General features: G+C 46.0%; 1 long non-coding RNA gene across 1 annotated transcript; it reads right to left on the bottom strand.

The window, feature by feature from the left end:
* LOC108634143 lies at positions 3,068 to 4,902 on the bottom strand. The gene is made up of 3 exons (XR_001917395.1): positions 4,737 to 4,902; positions 4,064 to 4,123; positions 3,068 to 3,136 (listed from the first exon to the last, which is right to left on the bottom strand). It is a non-coding gene; the product is annotated as an uncharacterized LOC108634143 (long non-coding RNA).

The raw sequence follows: 17,118 nt of genomic DNA, 5'->3' as shown, positions 1-17,118 counted from the left end.
GTATTTACTGAAGCCCTGACCCACTCTCTCCTCGATCCGCTTCCATAACAGGACTGTCTGCATGATCCAAACATTATTATTTTAGTTGTGCTCCAAACTCAGTACAATATCTGCTATCAAGGAAAATATTACTTCTGCATTAAAACACCGTGTGAACTAGAAAGTGACAATTCCTGTTTCGGAGAGATCCCCCCCGTAGGCGGCATGGGGAAAGATCGCCCGTCTAGTCTGCAGATCACATTTGAGCACGTGGTCCATGTCCAAGTCATCTTGTATCGCTCACAGTGCCTCAGCCGTCTGGAGAAACGTTCCTTATCCTTCAGGGCATGAAGTTCAGTGAGTGTGAACCCTGTTCCTCACTGCAGCAAAGAGAGGCCCACAGAGCCATTGGGGGGTGCCTTCCAACCATGAGGGAGGCCTGGGGTTGCTCGTGTCACCCAGCCGTAAACCACCCAGAGACGCGGAGGGCTGGGCAGACTGTGCACAGGTTTTGAAAGCTCCTCGCTTAACCGGTCACTGTCCATTTGGAAAATTGAGGCCCGATGGGAGGGGGAAACACCAGGGCCCGGGGCAGGGACAGAGTCTCAGGCCATCCTAGGCTAGGGCTGCACCACACACACAGGCTTGGCTTTGGGAATTAGAGAGCCAAGAACCCCAGAACATCTCCACTTACCGGGATTTGATGTCTGGGGGTGTCCACACAAATATACATGACACTCACTCTAACATCAGAAGTGACAGTAGGGCATGGAGTCAAAGAGGAGCGGATCTGGGGTGGCAACTAATGAAAAAGCAGCAAGGCGATGATCACAGACGGGACCTCACACTGTCTTTGGAGCAGGAACGGACCATGACTCCCCCGGAGGCCTCAGCCAGTCTCTCCCAGGGGTTTGAGGCTGTGGACTCACCTAGGACACGAGCTGCTTCATTCAGGGGCGGGCCACAGGGCCTCCTCAGAGGCTTCTTCCCCAGAGTGAGGGACCAGGAGGGCGGATGTGTGGCAGAGAGGACACCGCAACACAGACGAAGAAGGGGAAACGGAAACACTAAAGGTACACTTCTGCCACAGGTCCTCAGAAAGGCAACTACACAGAATGCAGTCACCACCCACATTCCGCTCCTACATCAACACCCCAAAGAAGTAAACGCAGAAAGTCCCAAGCCTGTAGACAAGTGTTCAGAGCAGCACTATACACAAGAGCCCAAGGTGAGAGTCCTAATGTCCATCAACAGATGAGGGAGAGTCGAGTGCAGTGCCTTCCCAGACTGCAGGGTTCAGTTCAGTTCAGTTCAGTCACTCAGTCATGTCTGACTCCCTGCAACCCCATGAATCCCAGCACGCCAGTCCTCCCTGTGTCCATCACCAACTCCCAGAGTTCATACAAACTCATGTGCATTGAGTCGGTGATGCTACCCAGCCATTTCATCCTCTGTCGTCCTCTTATCCTCCTGCCCCCAATCCCTCCAAGCATCAGGGTCATTTGCAATGAGTCAACTCTTCCTAGCCAAATTATTGGAGGGTCATCCTGAACATCACACCTTCCAATGAATACCCAGGAATGGTCTCATTTAGGATGGACTGGGTGGACCTCCTTGCAGTCCAAGGGACTCACAAGAGTCTTCTCCAGCACCACAGTTCAAAGCATCAATTCTTCAGTGCTCAGCTATCCTCACAGTCCAACTCTCACATCCATACAAACCACTGGAAAAACCACAGCCTTGACTGGATGGACCGTTGTGGGCAAAGTAATATCTCTGCTTCAATATGCTATCTAGGTTGGTCATAACTCCTTCCGAGGAGTAAGCGTCTTTTAATTTCATGGCTGCAGTCACCATCTGCAGTGATTTTGGAGCCCAAATTAATAGTTGGTGTCAAATAGGATGCAGATGCTCTGCAACAGACAGTCGACGGGGTCATGTAACGTAGTGAATGTTCTCCATGCCGCTCACAGGTACAATTGAAAAAGTCATAGAATTCCATTTCTATCAAAGTTTACTTTATTTCATAGGAAAAATAAGTTTGTACATGTAATTTAAAAAAACACACACACATATTAAGAGAGGGAATTATCAGGGGGGAGAGACAGGCTCCAGGCCTGGTGCTGGGACGAGGGTAGCACACCTTCTGCCAGGCAAGGCAAGGCTCGCTGATGATCTGAGACCGGCTCCAGGCATATTAGGGGAGGAAATGGCTCCAGCGCCTGAGCTGCTACAAAAGCTGGATCTGCTGGGGTCTCTAGAACCAAAGATGGATAACACCAGAGCCACAGCTGATTGCAAAGCACCAAGAGGCTCCAGAGCCCAGGCAGTGCCCTTGCTGAGGTTGGCTTAAGCCTGGGGACTGAGGCTGTAGAAGCTCTGCTGGAACAGGATTTCCGGGTGATTCAGGCTCTGAAGGAGAAAGGAGCTGTTTCTTGCATGTTCTCTGGATCTACAACTGGAGCCTGCAGGTACTTTTCCTCGCGTCTCAGCTTAAGTGAGAGTCAGGGCGTGAGCATGCTGTGGCTCTGGGTTTGGAGCTGGCATGTTTACTTGATGCAGATCTTGAAGTTGAATGGGAGCTGGGCTTTGAGCTTGCTCTGACTGTGGAGTTGTGGCAGGGTTAATTAAGGGTGCTGATGGCGTGAGATCTGGTGATGTCTCCAGAGCTTCTTCTCCAGCAGGTGCTGTATTTCCCAGAAGAGAAAACACTGTCACTAAGACTGCTTGTCCATGGATCCCAAAGACAGGAACATACTCGCTACATGGCCCTGAAATCTCAATCCAAAATGCCCCCTACCCCCAGGAAGTCCTCCTAGGCTGCAGTCCAGGGGAATAGTGATCTGAGCCTCCTCAATGCTCCTGGCCTAGTTCCAGCCTCAGGAGGCTCTGCTCTGTGTGGCCCAGCCCCCTCCCTTCCTTATTCGTCCCTGTCCTCTTCACCCACCCCGAGTACTCCTCACCATGCCCCTCTGCCTCCGTGGGCTCCAGGGTCTCCAGCTGTGCCAGGAGATGGCGGACTTGCTGCTCCAGTTCTGAGCGGGGCATGTTGAGCTCTATGTAAGCAAGGAGCATCTTCAGGCAGGGAAATTCTGGGGACTGCTGGAAATCCTCAGGGTAAAGGTGCAGCCAGGTGCCCAGGATGCAGGCCATGGCCCTGGGGAGAGTCACATGGGCAGCAGAGTCAGAGACCTGGCCTTCCCGCCACACTGCACTCCAGGGCTGCCCTGCGGGGACCTGGGCCTCGGTGCCTTCTGCCCCTGCCCATCCAGAGGTCACTTCTCTTCCACGGTCCATCTCACCTGGCAGACCAGGCAGAGGAGGCCTGGACACAGGAGAGGGGCCAAAAATGAGCCTGCTCAAGTGACAGCCCTTGATCCATGGTGTGACCATGTGTCCGCTTCCTGAGGGCAGCCTGGCACGGCACACTGTCCCTCCCCCTACCCCTCCCCCGGTGTCACCACTGTGAGGGCAGCCAGGGTGTCTACTCTGGTCACTGCATCTCTGGAACATGTAGGGGTCCCAGGAACATCTGTCCAAGGAGGGCACACACAGACTCTGTCATCAGCCCAGGCTGTCCGTGGGCCTCGTATCCCTGCACATGTACCTCCTACATCCACAGGCTGCCTCGTCCGCTAGGGACACACCTGCGTCTCCTCCAGCCACTGACACTCATCCTTCCCCAGCGAGGGCTCAGCTGTCCCCTGAGTGTCACTGGGTCCACTGAGCACAGCTGATCACCCCGCCGAGGTTCCACCAGACAGTGAGCTGGATGATCTCCATACTCTGTGCTCTGGGTCCCAGGATCGGGGGTAGAGGCAGGACTGGGATGGACACGGTACTGGTGTGGACTCGCATGGGCGGACTCTGACCTCTGACCTCCCAGATGCTCCTCCCAGCACCCCAGACTCCTCCACAGCTCTCTTGGCCTCCTTTCCTCTCTTCCAGGAGAAGCTCCCCAGACCTTGGCCCCCAGCTATGTGGGATCCAGGATTCTGCCAACCCTGCCCAACCAGCAATCCCATTACTCCAGGCAGTTCTCTGGGATAGGGAGTCACTCTCTCTTGAGTCACAATCCACTCACATTTTCAGCTGGTGCAGGGGTCCACCATCCTCATCGCAGTAAGGGAGGATGCATCCGTACCTGCAGGAGGCGTCACATGGACATACTGCAGACACGCCTGGATGTGATGGCTAGTGTGACAAGGTTCCCCCCCTCCCACAACCCCCACCCTGGAAAACCGAAGCCCTGAGGGTCAGAACTGCTGTCTGCTCCATGCATTACCTGATGTTTCTTCCTAGAAAAGTGTCTGCACCTCGTGCGCCTTCCTCTATTTTTCAAGAACATATGAGCCCAACCAGCCCCATCCAAGTGCTTGTGGTGCCACTGATCACTCCCAGGGACGCTTGCTCTCACTTACCCACGACAGGGCACCACTTACACCTCACCTTGCAATTGGGCAATTGCTTTGGGCCCAAGTCAAAGGCACAGAGACAATGGAGACAGAGGCTTCCTCGAGGGGAGGAGGAACGTGATGTCTCAGCACAACCACAGCCATTCCAGGGGTCCAGGTTCCCAGAAACCACTTTCTAGCATGCACCCACATAGTACCCCCAGGGGGCTGCTCCTCCCTTTCCCCTCAAGTGCAGAGGGGGGCCAACTGGGGCTCACAGAGGTGGAGAGACATTCCCACAACTCACAGCTGGACGGTGGCCAGGTCTCTCCGAGTACCCAGTTGGGGAGGGGAAGTGCTCACCTCATGAAGAGAAGGTCCAGCACCTGCTGAGGGGTGCCAAAAGCCCTGTAGGTGCCCAGGAATGTGGGGAGGTAGGCAGGGTCACCGCCCAGGAAGGCAGGCACCAGCTTGCCCACCAACGTCTCCAGTCTGCGTCTCTGGACGCTCCACACCCTACAGGTCTCATTCCTGTCCCCTGTGGACACACTTTCCCCCTAGAGTGGAACACAGCAGAGACACGAGTCAGAGGCGGCACCAAAACTCCAGGAAGGCACGTGCTGGAGCTCAGACTCAGTCCCCAAGCCTCCAGGACTCATGACAGGAGGAGGGGCAGCAGTGCCCTCAGTAGAATAACCGTCCTGGCATCACGAGCAAACTGGCGCTGGGCCATGGTTATGTGTGTTAGCATCTTGGGGCAATTTGTATGGACAGCTCCCTGTGTGTTAATTGCATCATCCCTGTGGTGGTGACCACAACATCCCATTCTGGGGATGAGAACTGGGGTGAGAGGGGCTGAACCTGGGCTGAGAGGCATTAGGATTCTCAGGCCCACATGGATACCTGGGATGAAGTTAATACAGGATACACCATAGAAACATGCGGAGAGGCTCCTTGGGGAACATGAAGTGAAACCCTATCACAATCTCCTTCTGAGATTCCCACATAGAGGTGAACAGTGATTTTGCATCTGGACAGGTGGGGCCTGGCCTGTGAGGGCGCCTCGCAGAGATGACAGTCCCAGGTTCCTTTTGGAGCAAGTCTCTAGGAGGGACCCAGGGAAGGGCCAGGGTGGCTCTGGGACCCGCAACCTCCTGGGCGTAGGATCGCCTCCAGGCTGAAACTCACCCTGCGCCCGACCTGGGCTCTGTTGCTGGTATGGGGCTCTGGCACCTCGTGCAGGGAGATGGAGCAGGGTGTTCCATGGACCGGCTCCTGTCTGCAGTCCCATGAGGAGCCCTGTGAACAAGTGTCCAGCAGCCAGGCAGAAAGTCTCAGGGCATCGGCCAGCTGCCTGTGATGCTTCTCAGACCCCCAGACATCTCCCCTCCAGACACATGCGCACCATTCTCCTCACAGACCTCCACCGAAGATGCAAGCACCTGACCACCTGAGGGCCTTGGATCCACACTGGCACAGAGAAGAGCACCTCAGGGATCCTGTTTCCACACTGCCAGCCTGTCCTCAGGTGTGACCGTGACAGGACCACCAGGTACCCACGGGCTCACCAACCTGTTCCTGCTCAGAGGGAGAACCTCCCCTCAAGTTCCACTTCCCCCCACATGGAGATGAGGGCAGCTGGCACTGCCCAAGAAAGGCTCCCAATGGTGGCCAGGCCTGGTGTGGCCAGCTCTAGGTTGCCTGCATTTACCTTAGGTGACCTCCTAGTAAAGGACCAGAGGCATCCAGGTTGAGCACTGAACCGCCTGAAACATCTGAAAAACCTCTCCCTCCAGGGTTTCCTGAAGCAGAAGCCCTGGTCAGTCGAGACACAGCTGGAGAACATCCTTCTGGATGAAGTCTCTCCAGCCAAGTGAGCCCAACTGGCCGTGGCGCTGTTGCTAGGAGGTGGGTGCCTGGTGACAGGGTTCCGAGTTCTGTTAGGGTCTGCCCTCAAGGAAGTGACTTCACCTCCAGGGGCCCCTTCCTTGAATTGACAGTTGACACCTCTGCACACAATCCTCGGGATACTGACTGCTCATCCCTCATCCCTGCAGCGCCGGGTCTCACACAGTTGCTCCACACAGCCCTCCACACAGCCCTCCACACAGCTCCCAGGCAGGGTCTGTGTGCAGCTCTGAGGAGACAGACCTAGGTCCAGTCCCGCCTCGTTTCCTACCTGTTCTCCATCCTGGATGAATCCTTGTGTCTCTCAAAGCCTGGCCGGGTCCCCACCTGCACACTGGGGATGATGCCCGCATGGACTTTAGGGAGGTCCTCAGACATCGGTGGGACAAGACCTAGAAAATGTGGGAGTCCGTGTTGCAGGCAGGCAGTGCCTCCAGCCCCGGTATATTCTTCTTATCACCTTCCTCATATCTGTCCCTCTTTTGTTCCCATCCCGCAGTCCTTTTCATAGTCACTGTGCTCTGGTGTGTGTGTGTGTACCTGCGCTCACTCTCTAGAGGCCAAAGGAACACTGCCCCTAAATAGGGAGGGATGGTAAGCGATTTCTAGGATCTAAGGCTTCCTAATTGCTAATGGATTAAAACCTTGAATCAAAGAACTGAAACCATAAAATGATGCCATATTCCTGTACATCAGTCTTGGCGATGAAGTTTATGATGCAATTCCAAAAGCAAAAGAAGTGAAAGGAAAACAGAACAAGTGAGACTACATCAAACTCAAAAGTGTCTGCAGGGGAACCATCAAAAAATGAAAACTGAAGTAGGAAATGGAGAAAATATTGGCAATTCTCATGTCTAATAAGGGTTCATATCCAAAATATATAAGAAATGCACACAATTTAAAAGCAAAGAAGTACACAAAAGTAATCCCATTGAGAAATGGCTGTAAGTTCTGATTTGTCTGAGAAGGCCTTACAAATACCTCAGAAACGAAGAGAAACAAAACACAAATGAGAAAAGGAAAGATGTAACTATGTTAAATCAGAGGTCCAAAAAATAGCAAAGAGAGATAAGAAACCTTAAGGGAAAATTGCAAAGAAACAGAGGAAAGCAATAGAAGGGAAAGATCTGAGATCTATTCAAGATAACTAGAGATACTAAGGGTACATTTCATGCCAAGGTGGGCACAATAAAGGACAGAAATGGTGTGGACCTAACAGAAGGAGAAGGTATTAAGAACAGGCAAGAATACAGAGAAGAATTGTACAAAATAGGTATTAATGACCTGGACAACTACATGGGATGGTCACTCACCTAGAGCCAGACATCCTTGAGTATGAAGTCAAGTGGGTCTTAGGAAGCATTACTACAAATAAAGCTTCTGAAGGGGACAGATCCCTCCACTGAGGTATTTAACATGATACTGTTAAAGTGCTTCACTCAATATGCCAGCAAATTTCGAAAACTCAGCAGTAGCCACACGGCTGGAAAAGTTCAGGTTTCACTCCAATCCCACAAAAGGCAATGCAAAAGAATCTTCAAACTACCACGTAACTGTGCTCATTTCACAGGCTAGAAAGTTATTGCTCAAAATTCTTCCAGCTAGGTCAACACTAAATGAACCAAGAAATTCCAGATGAACAACATGGATTTCAAAGGCAGAGGAACAAGAGATCCAATTGCCAACATCTGCTGGATCATAGAAAAGCAGGTAACTCCAGAGGAACATCTACTTCTGCTTCAGTGACTACACAAAACGAAGCCTTTGACTGTCAGTCAAATTTTCTTGGTCGTTTCCAAGTCTTCGTGAGAACATGAACTATACGGTCCATGCATTCTCCAGGCCAGAACACTGGAGTGGGTAGCCTTATCCTTCTCTGGGAGATCGTCCCAAACCAGGGATCAAACTCATGTCTCTCACATTGCAGGCAGATTCTTTACCAGCTGAGCCACCAGGAAAGCCTGGTGGATCACAACAAATTGTGGAAAATTCTTAAAGAAATGAGAATAGCAGAAAACATTACCTGCCTCATGAGAAAACTGTATACAGGTCAAGAAGCAACAGTTAGAACTGAACGTGGAACAACAAACTGCATGGAAATTGGGAAAGGAGAACATCAAGGATTGTATTGTCAGTCTGCTTATTTAACTTCTAGGCACAGTACATCATGTGAAATGCTGGGCTGGATGAAGCACAAGGTGGAATCAAGATTGCCTGGAGAAATATCAACAACCTCATATATGCAGATAACACTGCTCTAATGGCAGATAGTGTGATCACTCATCTAGAGCCAGACATCTTCGGATGCGAAGTCATGTGGGCCTTAGGAAACATCACTACAAACAAAGCTAGCAGAGGTGATGGAATTCCCGGGGAGCTATTTCAAATCCTAAAACATGATGCTGCGAAAGTGCTGCACTCAATATACCAGCACATTTGGAAAACTCAGCAGGGGCCACAGGACTGGAAAAGGTCAGTTTTCATTCCAATCCCAAAGAAAGGTAATGCCAAAGAATGCTCAAACTACCGCACAATTGCACTCATCTCACACGCTAGCAAAATAATGCTTCAAATTCTCCAAGCCAGGCTTCAACAGTACTTGAACCGTGAGCTTCTAGATGTTCAAGCTGGATTTAGAAAAGCCAAAGGAATCAGATCACATTGCCAACATCCATTGGATCATGGAAAAAGCAACAGTGTTCCAGAAAAAAACATCTACTTCTCCTTTATTGACTATGCCAAAGTCTTTGACTGTGTGGATCACAAGAAACGTGGGAAATTCTTCAAGACATGGGAATACCAGACCCCCTGACCTGCCTCTTGAGAAACCTGTATGTAGGTCAGGAAGCAACAGTTAGAACTAGACATGGAACAACAGACTGGTTCCAAATAGGAAAAGGAGTATGTCAAGGCTGTCTATTGTCACCCTGCTTATTTAACTTATATGCAGAGTACATCATGAGAAATGCTGGGCTGTGCCAGAGTCCAGCTCCAGCAGCCAGGGATTCAACCTGAAGGGATGGGCGGTGTCGGCGAGAAACTGAGGCAGCCTCTCAGTTTTTTTGGACTGCCTGTTTATTTCAAGCTTATGATTCTGTTTTATATTTTTACAAAAGCATTAGGTCAGAGGTTTGATATTTTTAGTTCCCATTGACCCAGATTTATTTTATTCCAAAAACCATTGTTGCCCCTCAAAAGGAGTTTCTTCCTCAGCGATTCTCATATCTACTTCTTCTCATGTGTCCTTGTGAATACACTGTAACTCATGCTAATGTCTGGGCTGCATACCACATCCCTCAGTTTATTTCTTATCTTTCTAAGTCCTGTTTGCCCCTAGTATCCTAAGCTCACTATTTCTTAGAAAGGGCTTCTAGCTAATAATATCTCTAAAGTCCCTAATTTTTATAAGCTATAATAGAATATTGTAACATTACAGCAATCCTTAAGTCTTTAGCTTCTAACTATTTTAATTATTCCTAAACCCTAAATTCAGCAAACTCTTTTGCCATAAACACTTTTCTCACAAATAGGCTTCAGATAGGAATCCCTCCCATGGTCTCAAGCTGCGGCCTCCATGCTCACCCTGGAACACTCTTTTGTAAAAGTCCTTGAACAAATGTCAGTGATTAACTTTATGAATTATTCTTTGAGCACAGCTGCAGAAGGCTTTATGACTTCTCATGCTCCTCTCAAAAACAATAAGCACCTTAATATTCTCTTCAGTTAATTCAGCCGAGGAAAGGAAAAAACAAGTCAGAATCACAAAGCCTAACTCCTTCATTCTGGGTCCATGTCTACAGAACAAAGGGAGGGGGTTTAGGGCCATGCCTCTATTTTGTCAGTAATACCTAATGCGGCTCCCAATGGGGCTGGAAGAAGTACAAGCTGGAATCAAGATTGCCAAGAGAAATATCAATGACCTAAGATACGCAGATGACATCACCCTTATGGCAGAAAGTGAAGAACTCAAGAGCCTCTTGATGAAACTGAAAAAGAGAGTGAAAAAGTTGGCTTAACGATGACGATTCAGAAAACTATGACCATGGCATCTGATCCCATCACTTCATGGCAAATAGATGGGGAACCAGTGGAAACAGTGGCTGACTTTATTTTGGGGGCTCTAAAATCACTGCAGATGGTGATTGCAGCCACCTAGATAGCATATTAAAAAGCAGAGACAGTCTTTGTCAACAAAGGTCTGTCTAGTCAAAGCTATGGTCCTTCCAGTAGTCAGGTATGGATGTGAGAGCTGGACTCTAAAGAAAGCTGAGCCCAGAAGAATTGATGCTTTTGAACTGTGGTGTTGGAGAAGACTCTTCAGAGTCCCCTGGACTGCGAGGAGATCCAACCCGGCCATCCTAAAGGAGATCAGTCCTGGGTGTTCATTGGAAGGACTGATGTTGAAGCTGAAACTCCAATCAATAATTTTGCCATCTGATGCAAAGAGCTGACTCATTTGAAAATACCCTGATGCTGGGAAAGGTCAAAGGCAGAAAGAGAAAGGGACAACAGAAGATGAGATGCTTAGATGGCATCGCTGACTCAATGGAAAAGAGTTTGTGTGAACTCTGCGAGTTGGTGATGGACAGGGAGGTCTGGTGTGCTGCATTTCATGGGGTCACCAAGAGTTGGACATGACTGAGTGACTGAACTGAACTGAACTGAAATTGCCCCATCTTTCAACACCTGAAATCTGTTCAAGTATTTTGATGTGACCCTTGTACTCTGAATGCTTCCTGTTATCTGGTTTGGCAAGATGCTTCAAGTTACTCTTGTGAATCTCCTGCTTAGGACTAGAAGCAGTCATTTTTCCAATAAGCTTTCGTTTCTTTTATTGGAAAATGGCATTGGATATTAAATATGGAACAGTAGGATGTTGGGAATCCTTACTTCTGATTTGATTATTGTTTTCTAGGTCTTCTCAGTGGGAAGAGCTAGATATTACATGTATGCGAAAATATTCTGGTAGCTGTCTACAGATATATCCAATCAAACTGAGAACTTCGACATTTCTACTTAACTTCTCTGTGACATGTTTTCTCCTTTCTTCCACAATTAGAAACATAATTTTCAAGGACACAGATGTTTGTCACACCCAAAGATCCAAATCACACAAAAAAGGGCAATGTGATTGAAAAATTTATCTAATAAACTATATAGATTGTGAAATATGATATACCTATAAATAGCTGTATATAGACATCGAGAGGAAGGGACAAAGGTGGACAGAGAAAAGGGGTGAACACATAAAATTAAATGCTTGTACGTATCACAAGAAACAACTTTCAGTCAGTTGTTCAATTTATCACTAGATGCGATTTTAATTAGCTTCCAAACGAGGTTGAAGACAAAATCAAACAAAAATACCTTAAAGAATTCCCCTAAGTTCATAAAAACTGTTTTGATGAAGGCTATATTGGAAAGGTTTTCACCTGGAATCAAGAATGACAGGAGAAACGTCAAACCTCAGATATGCAGATGACACCACCCTTATGGCAGAAAGTGAAGAGGAACTGAAGAGCCTGTTGATGAAAGTGAAAGAAGAGAGTAAAAAACCTGGCTTAAAACTCGACATTCAAAAAGCTAAGATCATGGCATCTGGTCCCATCACTTCATGGCAAATAGATGGGGAAACAATGGAAACAGCAACAGACTGTATTTTCCTGGGCTCCAAAATCACTGCAGATGGTGACTGCAGCTGTGAAATTAAAAGATGCTTGCTCTTTGGAAGAAAAGCTATGGCCAATCTAGACAGCATATTAAAAGTAGAGACATTACTTTGCTGACAACGGTCCATCTAGTCAGAGGTGTGGTTTTTCCAGTAGTCATGTATGGATGTGCGACTTGGACTATAGAGAAAGCTGAGCACAGAAGAATTGATGCTTTTGAACTGTGGTGTTGGAGAAGACTCTTGAGAGTCCCGTGGACTGCAAGGAGATCCAACCAGTCCATCCAAAAGGAAATCAATCCTGAATATTCATTGAAAGAACTGATGCTAAGCTGAAACTCCAATACTTTGGCCACCTGATGTGAAGAACTGACTCATTGGAAAAGACCCTGATACTGGGAAAGATTGAAGGCAGATGGGGACGACAGATGAGATGGCTGGATGGTATCACCCACTCTATGGGTATGAGTTTGAGGAGGCTAGAGGAGTCTGTGATGGACAGGGAGGCCTGCCATGCTGCAGTCCACCAAGTCGCAAATAGTCAGACAGGACTGTGCGACTGAACTGACTGAACTTGGAAAGGAACCACTTTCGAATGGGACAGTGTGCTTGTCAGAAGCAGCTACACACCACCCTCTGGTGGTCTTCTGAGGAATGGCAGGAACCGCTGCTGGGATCTAGGGCATCGTGGGCAAAAGCAGTCAACCTTCACACTTGCCACCTTCACAGTCTTACAGTTACAAGAAACCAAATTCTGTATGATTCACTGTTAGGGTTTACAAACTTATGGTAAGTGAGAGAAGTCATTCAAGAACACCACATATTGCATAATTCCATTTATGGAGCAGACAAGCTCTCCACTGTGGAACAAGCAAACCCACAGTGACAGAAAGTAGATTCATCGTGTCCACAAGTAGGAGAGGTTGGACAGTAGTAGGAATTGACTGCTATGAGTAAAAGGTGTGTTTTTGGATGATGACAAGGCTCTAAAATGATTATGATGATGGTTCTACAACACTGAATTTCCTGAAAGCTACTGCTGTTTACAATAAAAATTGGCGAATTGCACAGCCATGAATTATGCCTCAATAAAGCGGTTAAAAATTAGGCCTCCAGCCTTTTGAATTAAAAAAATATAATGTTTGGAGATAACGTATATATGTTAAGTAGTCAAATTCTACAGGTAGAATTATTAGGTCTGATTTTGCATTAGTGTTCACTCAACAATTTGTATTAAGCCTCCAAATGTTATTTCTCTGTCTCTCTGGTTTCTACCAGCCAAGGCATGGTTTTTCTTAAGGTGAAGAGCTTCAAAATCTACTTGCTGCAGTGTTCAAACCCAGGGGCATGGTTGGTGTCAAATATGAGTCCAGGGTGAACTAATCAGAACTAGAACTCCCTTTCTAGGGTTTCTTAACTGCTCACTAAGAGGATTTTTCACTAGTCATGTATGGATGTAAGAGCTGGACCATAAAGAAAGCTGAGTGCCGAAGAATTGATGCTTCTGAACTGTGCTGTTGGAGAAGACTCTCGAGAGTCCCTTGGACTGCAAGGAGATCAAACCAGTTCATCCTAAAGGAAATCAGTCCCGAATACTCATTGGAAGGACTGATGCTGAATCTGAAGCTCCGATACTTTGGCACCTGATGCGAAGAACTGACTCATTGGAAAAGACCCTGATGCAGGGAAAGACAGGAGGAGAAGGGGATGACAGAGGATGAGATGGTTGGATGGCATCACCAACTCAATGAACATGAGTCTGAACAAGCTCCAGGAGTTGGTGATGGACAGGGAGGCCGGGCGTGCTGCAGTCCATGGGGTCGATGGGGGTCAAAGAGTCGGACATAACTGAGCGAATGAACTCAAGAGGAGGATAAACATCTTATTAACCAGAAAGAGGACATAAAGGAAAACTGAATATGGCTTGAGCTACCCACTACCTCCTTTCCCTATCAAAGGTCCTACAGAGAAGCATCCTAAAATTGTTACCAGAAAACCTCAGATGCTTCCCTCACACATGAAATATAGTCTCAACATTTTAATTTAAACTAAGTTAGTTTTATCCCAGACTTTATGACACAAAGTACTATCAACTGTGAGTATTTGACACACGGGCTCAAGGAGAGAATTAGGCCCTATTGATTGAAGGCCTCCATGGTCTAATTTGTTCTACTTAAGTACTACTCTTGAAGAACCAAGACTTTAATAATTTTTCTGTGTTTTGACTTCAGATAAAGATCTTTGTTGAGAAAAATAACTATTTACTAGCTTTTTGAGGTATGACCATACAACTTTTGATTTTCCTAAAAGAGGCTTGTTTTATAACAGGTAATACAATATAACAATTCTTGGGCTCCAGACAGTGACTACAGCCATGAAGTTAAAAGATGCTTGCTCCTTAGAAGAAAAGCTATCACATACTTAGACAACATATTAAAAAACAGAGCCATCACTGCCAACAAAGGTCCATATATTCAAAGCTATGGTTCCAGTAGTCATGTACAGATGTGAGAGTTGGACCATAAAGAAGACTGAGTGCCAAAGAATGAGGCTTTCAAATTGTGGTGATGGAGAAGACTCTTAAGACTCTCTTGGATTGCAGAGATCAAACCAGTCAATCCTAAAGGAAATCAGTCCTGAATATTCATTGGAAGGATGGATGTTGAAGCTGAAGCTCCAATACTTTGGCCACCTGATGCAAAGAGCTGACTCGCTGGAAAAGACCCTTATGCTTGGAGACTGAAGGCTAAAGGAGAAGGGGGCAACAGAGGATGAGAATATAGGATGGCATCATTGACTCAATGGACATGAGTGTAAGCAAACTCCGGGAGACAGTGAAGAACAGGGAAGCCTGGTGCCTTGGTGTCCATGGGGTCACATAGCATTCTACTATTGCAACTGAACAACAAAATATGATCCAGCAATTCCACTTCTGTGCATATATCTGGATAAAAACTATAAAAACTGTACTTCCAAGGGAACTATGTTTGTTTTTATGACAAATCAAAGAAAGAAGTCAGGATGAGGCTACTTTTGAGGACAGGAGTAGTAATAGAGAGTGGTCCCTTAAGAGGGACTTCAGGTGTTGATAATATTTTGTTTGAATTCTTGGTGTTTATATGGTTATCTTCACCTTTTTTTTTCTTGTTAAGTCATCTGTTACTACAATTATACCACGTACACTTTCATATAGTTTGGTGAAAGGTGTCAGATCAGGGTGATGTCTTCTAGGTGGTCCTCCTCCTTGTTTCAGAAGAGTAGTTTCAGTCCTGTGGTGTGCAGTTGGTACCTGAGCTCAAAGCAAAAGTTCACTTTATCTAAAGTCTTCACCAACGACCCCAAATTGCCACTTATCTTGAAATTTACTGACTTCTAAAATATGAAGCTGGGTTTTCAGTAAACTTGGGCCAAATTCACTGAATAGGCACAAAACATAGTTTAAGAAGATCTGGATACTGGAGAAATGCAGAGAAACTCAAATGCTCTTAACAGACGCCAAAAATTCCTGACCATAAAATGGCCACATAAATAGTATCATTCTACAAATTTACTCTACCATCATTTCCTGGGGCCTGTCAAAGAGAAATCACTGGGGTAAGTGGTATGAAGAAACTAAAATTCGGGAAATTTCTGTGTGGGTTTTTACTTAAGGCAGTAATTTCTAAAAGGAATGAAACTTGAAACCTGTAGACAAAAATAGTGTTTCATGTTCATTTTAAGATTTCGTTGATGTCTGGTGATGTTACAAAGTTTTCATATACATAGTAACTAATTGTACTTTCTTATGATTACATTTCAGTGTTTCTAAGACATGCTTTTTGTCATATTTTAAGAGCTTTGAAATTGGATTTGTAATGCATCTTAAAGTGAATGGCCTGTCATAATTTAACTGTCCATATATTTTCTTCTGCAATAGTAAATAGAATACTGAAGCATCTGGCAGTCCACTGCATCGTAGATTGTATGAAAATCTGCAACAGGATATTCTTCTTCTATTTTTATTACATATTGGATGTTCATCTTTCAATTAATTTGTGAGTAGTTTAAGCACGAGTGTTAAATCTGTATCTCATAATCATTCAATATATTTTCTCAGTCTGTGATTTCACTTTGTTATATTCTTTGTTGTTTCTGCTTTTTGTTTTATGCTATATCAAATTATGTCCTTTAAAACTTATTTATATTCTAAGTAATTGATGGTTTGCTTTTTAACTTTACATGCTGAATTCATGTACCATTAATAACCCTATTTTCTCAAATCATTAACTGAATATTCCAAGCTATTTTCAGTTTTAAATAACAATTTTAACACATATTCAGTTCTTATGTATTTGGATCTGTTTCTATTCTCTGAAGCCAGCACCAAATTTTAAATTATGTTTACAATAGTATGCATTTCCAATAAAATTTCGTACCTATTCTTTTGAAATTATGCATTTCCTGATGAAGTTTAAAATTACTTGTCAAGGAAAACAAAACCAAACTCTCAGAAAAAAAAAAAACTGTCATTTGACTCAAATTAAGTTTTATAGAGTTTCCTGTTAAACACAAATATTAAAAACTTGAATTTTCCCTGGTTCAAAAAGGGGGAAGATTTTCCTCCCCTCTTAGAGCATTTCCTTGTTAAAACTTGTAATTGAAATCCTTTTCTGTCCCTTTGAGATGCATGCAAATCTTTTTAAAAAGTAAATAAACCTCTTGTTAGTTTTACCACCCAGGAATACCTTTAAAAGCCCTGGAGCCATGTCTTTGAAATGTAAACAAACATCTAGGAAGATAGCACCCCATCTCCCGCTGCCTGTAGTAAACTCCCAGGCTCTTCGTTTACAAGTTGTAACTACTTGTGAAGCTTTACTTTTCATCCGGATAAAAGCAATTTACTGATAAGAGATGGCCACCCCAATTACCACGTAAATTTAGGATGAAAGATAAAAGTGAGAAAACTTGACACCATTTACTACGCATTGTTCATCCCCCTAGCTTCGAGTACTATCTTTAAATATTACTATGGCTATTCATCGCACTACCTCACGGTAGTTTCCCGTTTTCAAACCGCACACTGGGGATGGCCAGCTCTAACCGTCTCCACTGAGAGTAAAGAAAGGACCAGCTCAGATCGCGGGAAGCCGATCCTCGTGACGTCACCCAAAGTGGAAGCGCAATTCCCGA

Source organism: Capra hircus, chromosome 28 (genome assembly GCF_001704415.2).
Source record: "Capra hircus breed San Clemente chromosome 28, ASM170441v1, whole genome shotgun sequence".
In the NCBI taxonomy this organism is placed as follows: Eukaryota; Metazoa; Chordata; class Mammalia; order Artiodactyla; family Bovidae; genus Capra; species Capra hircus.
This window is presented reverse-complemented; position numbering and strand designations above follow the sequence as displayed.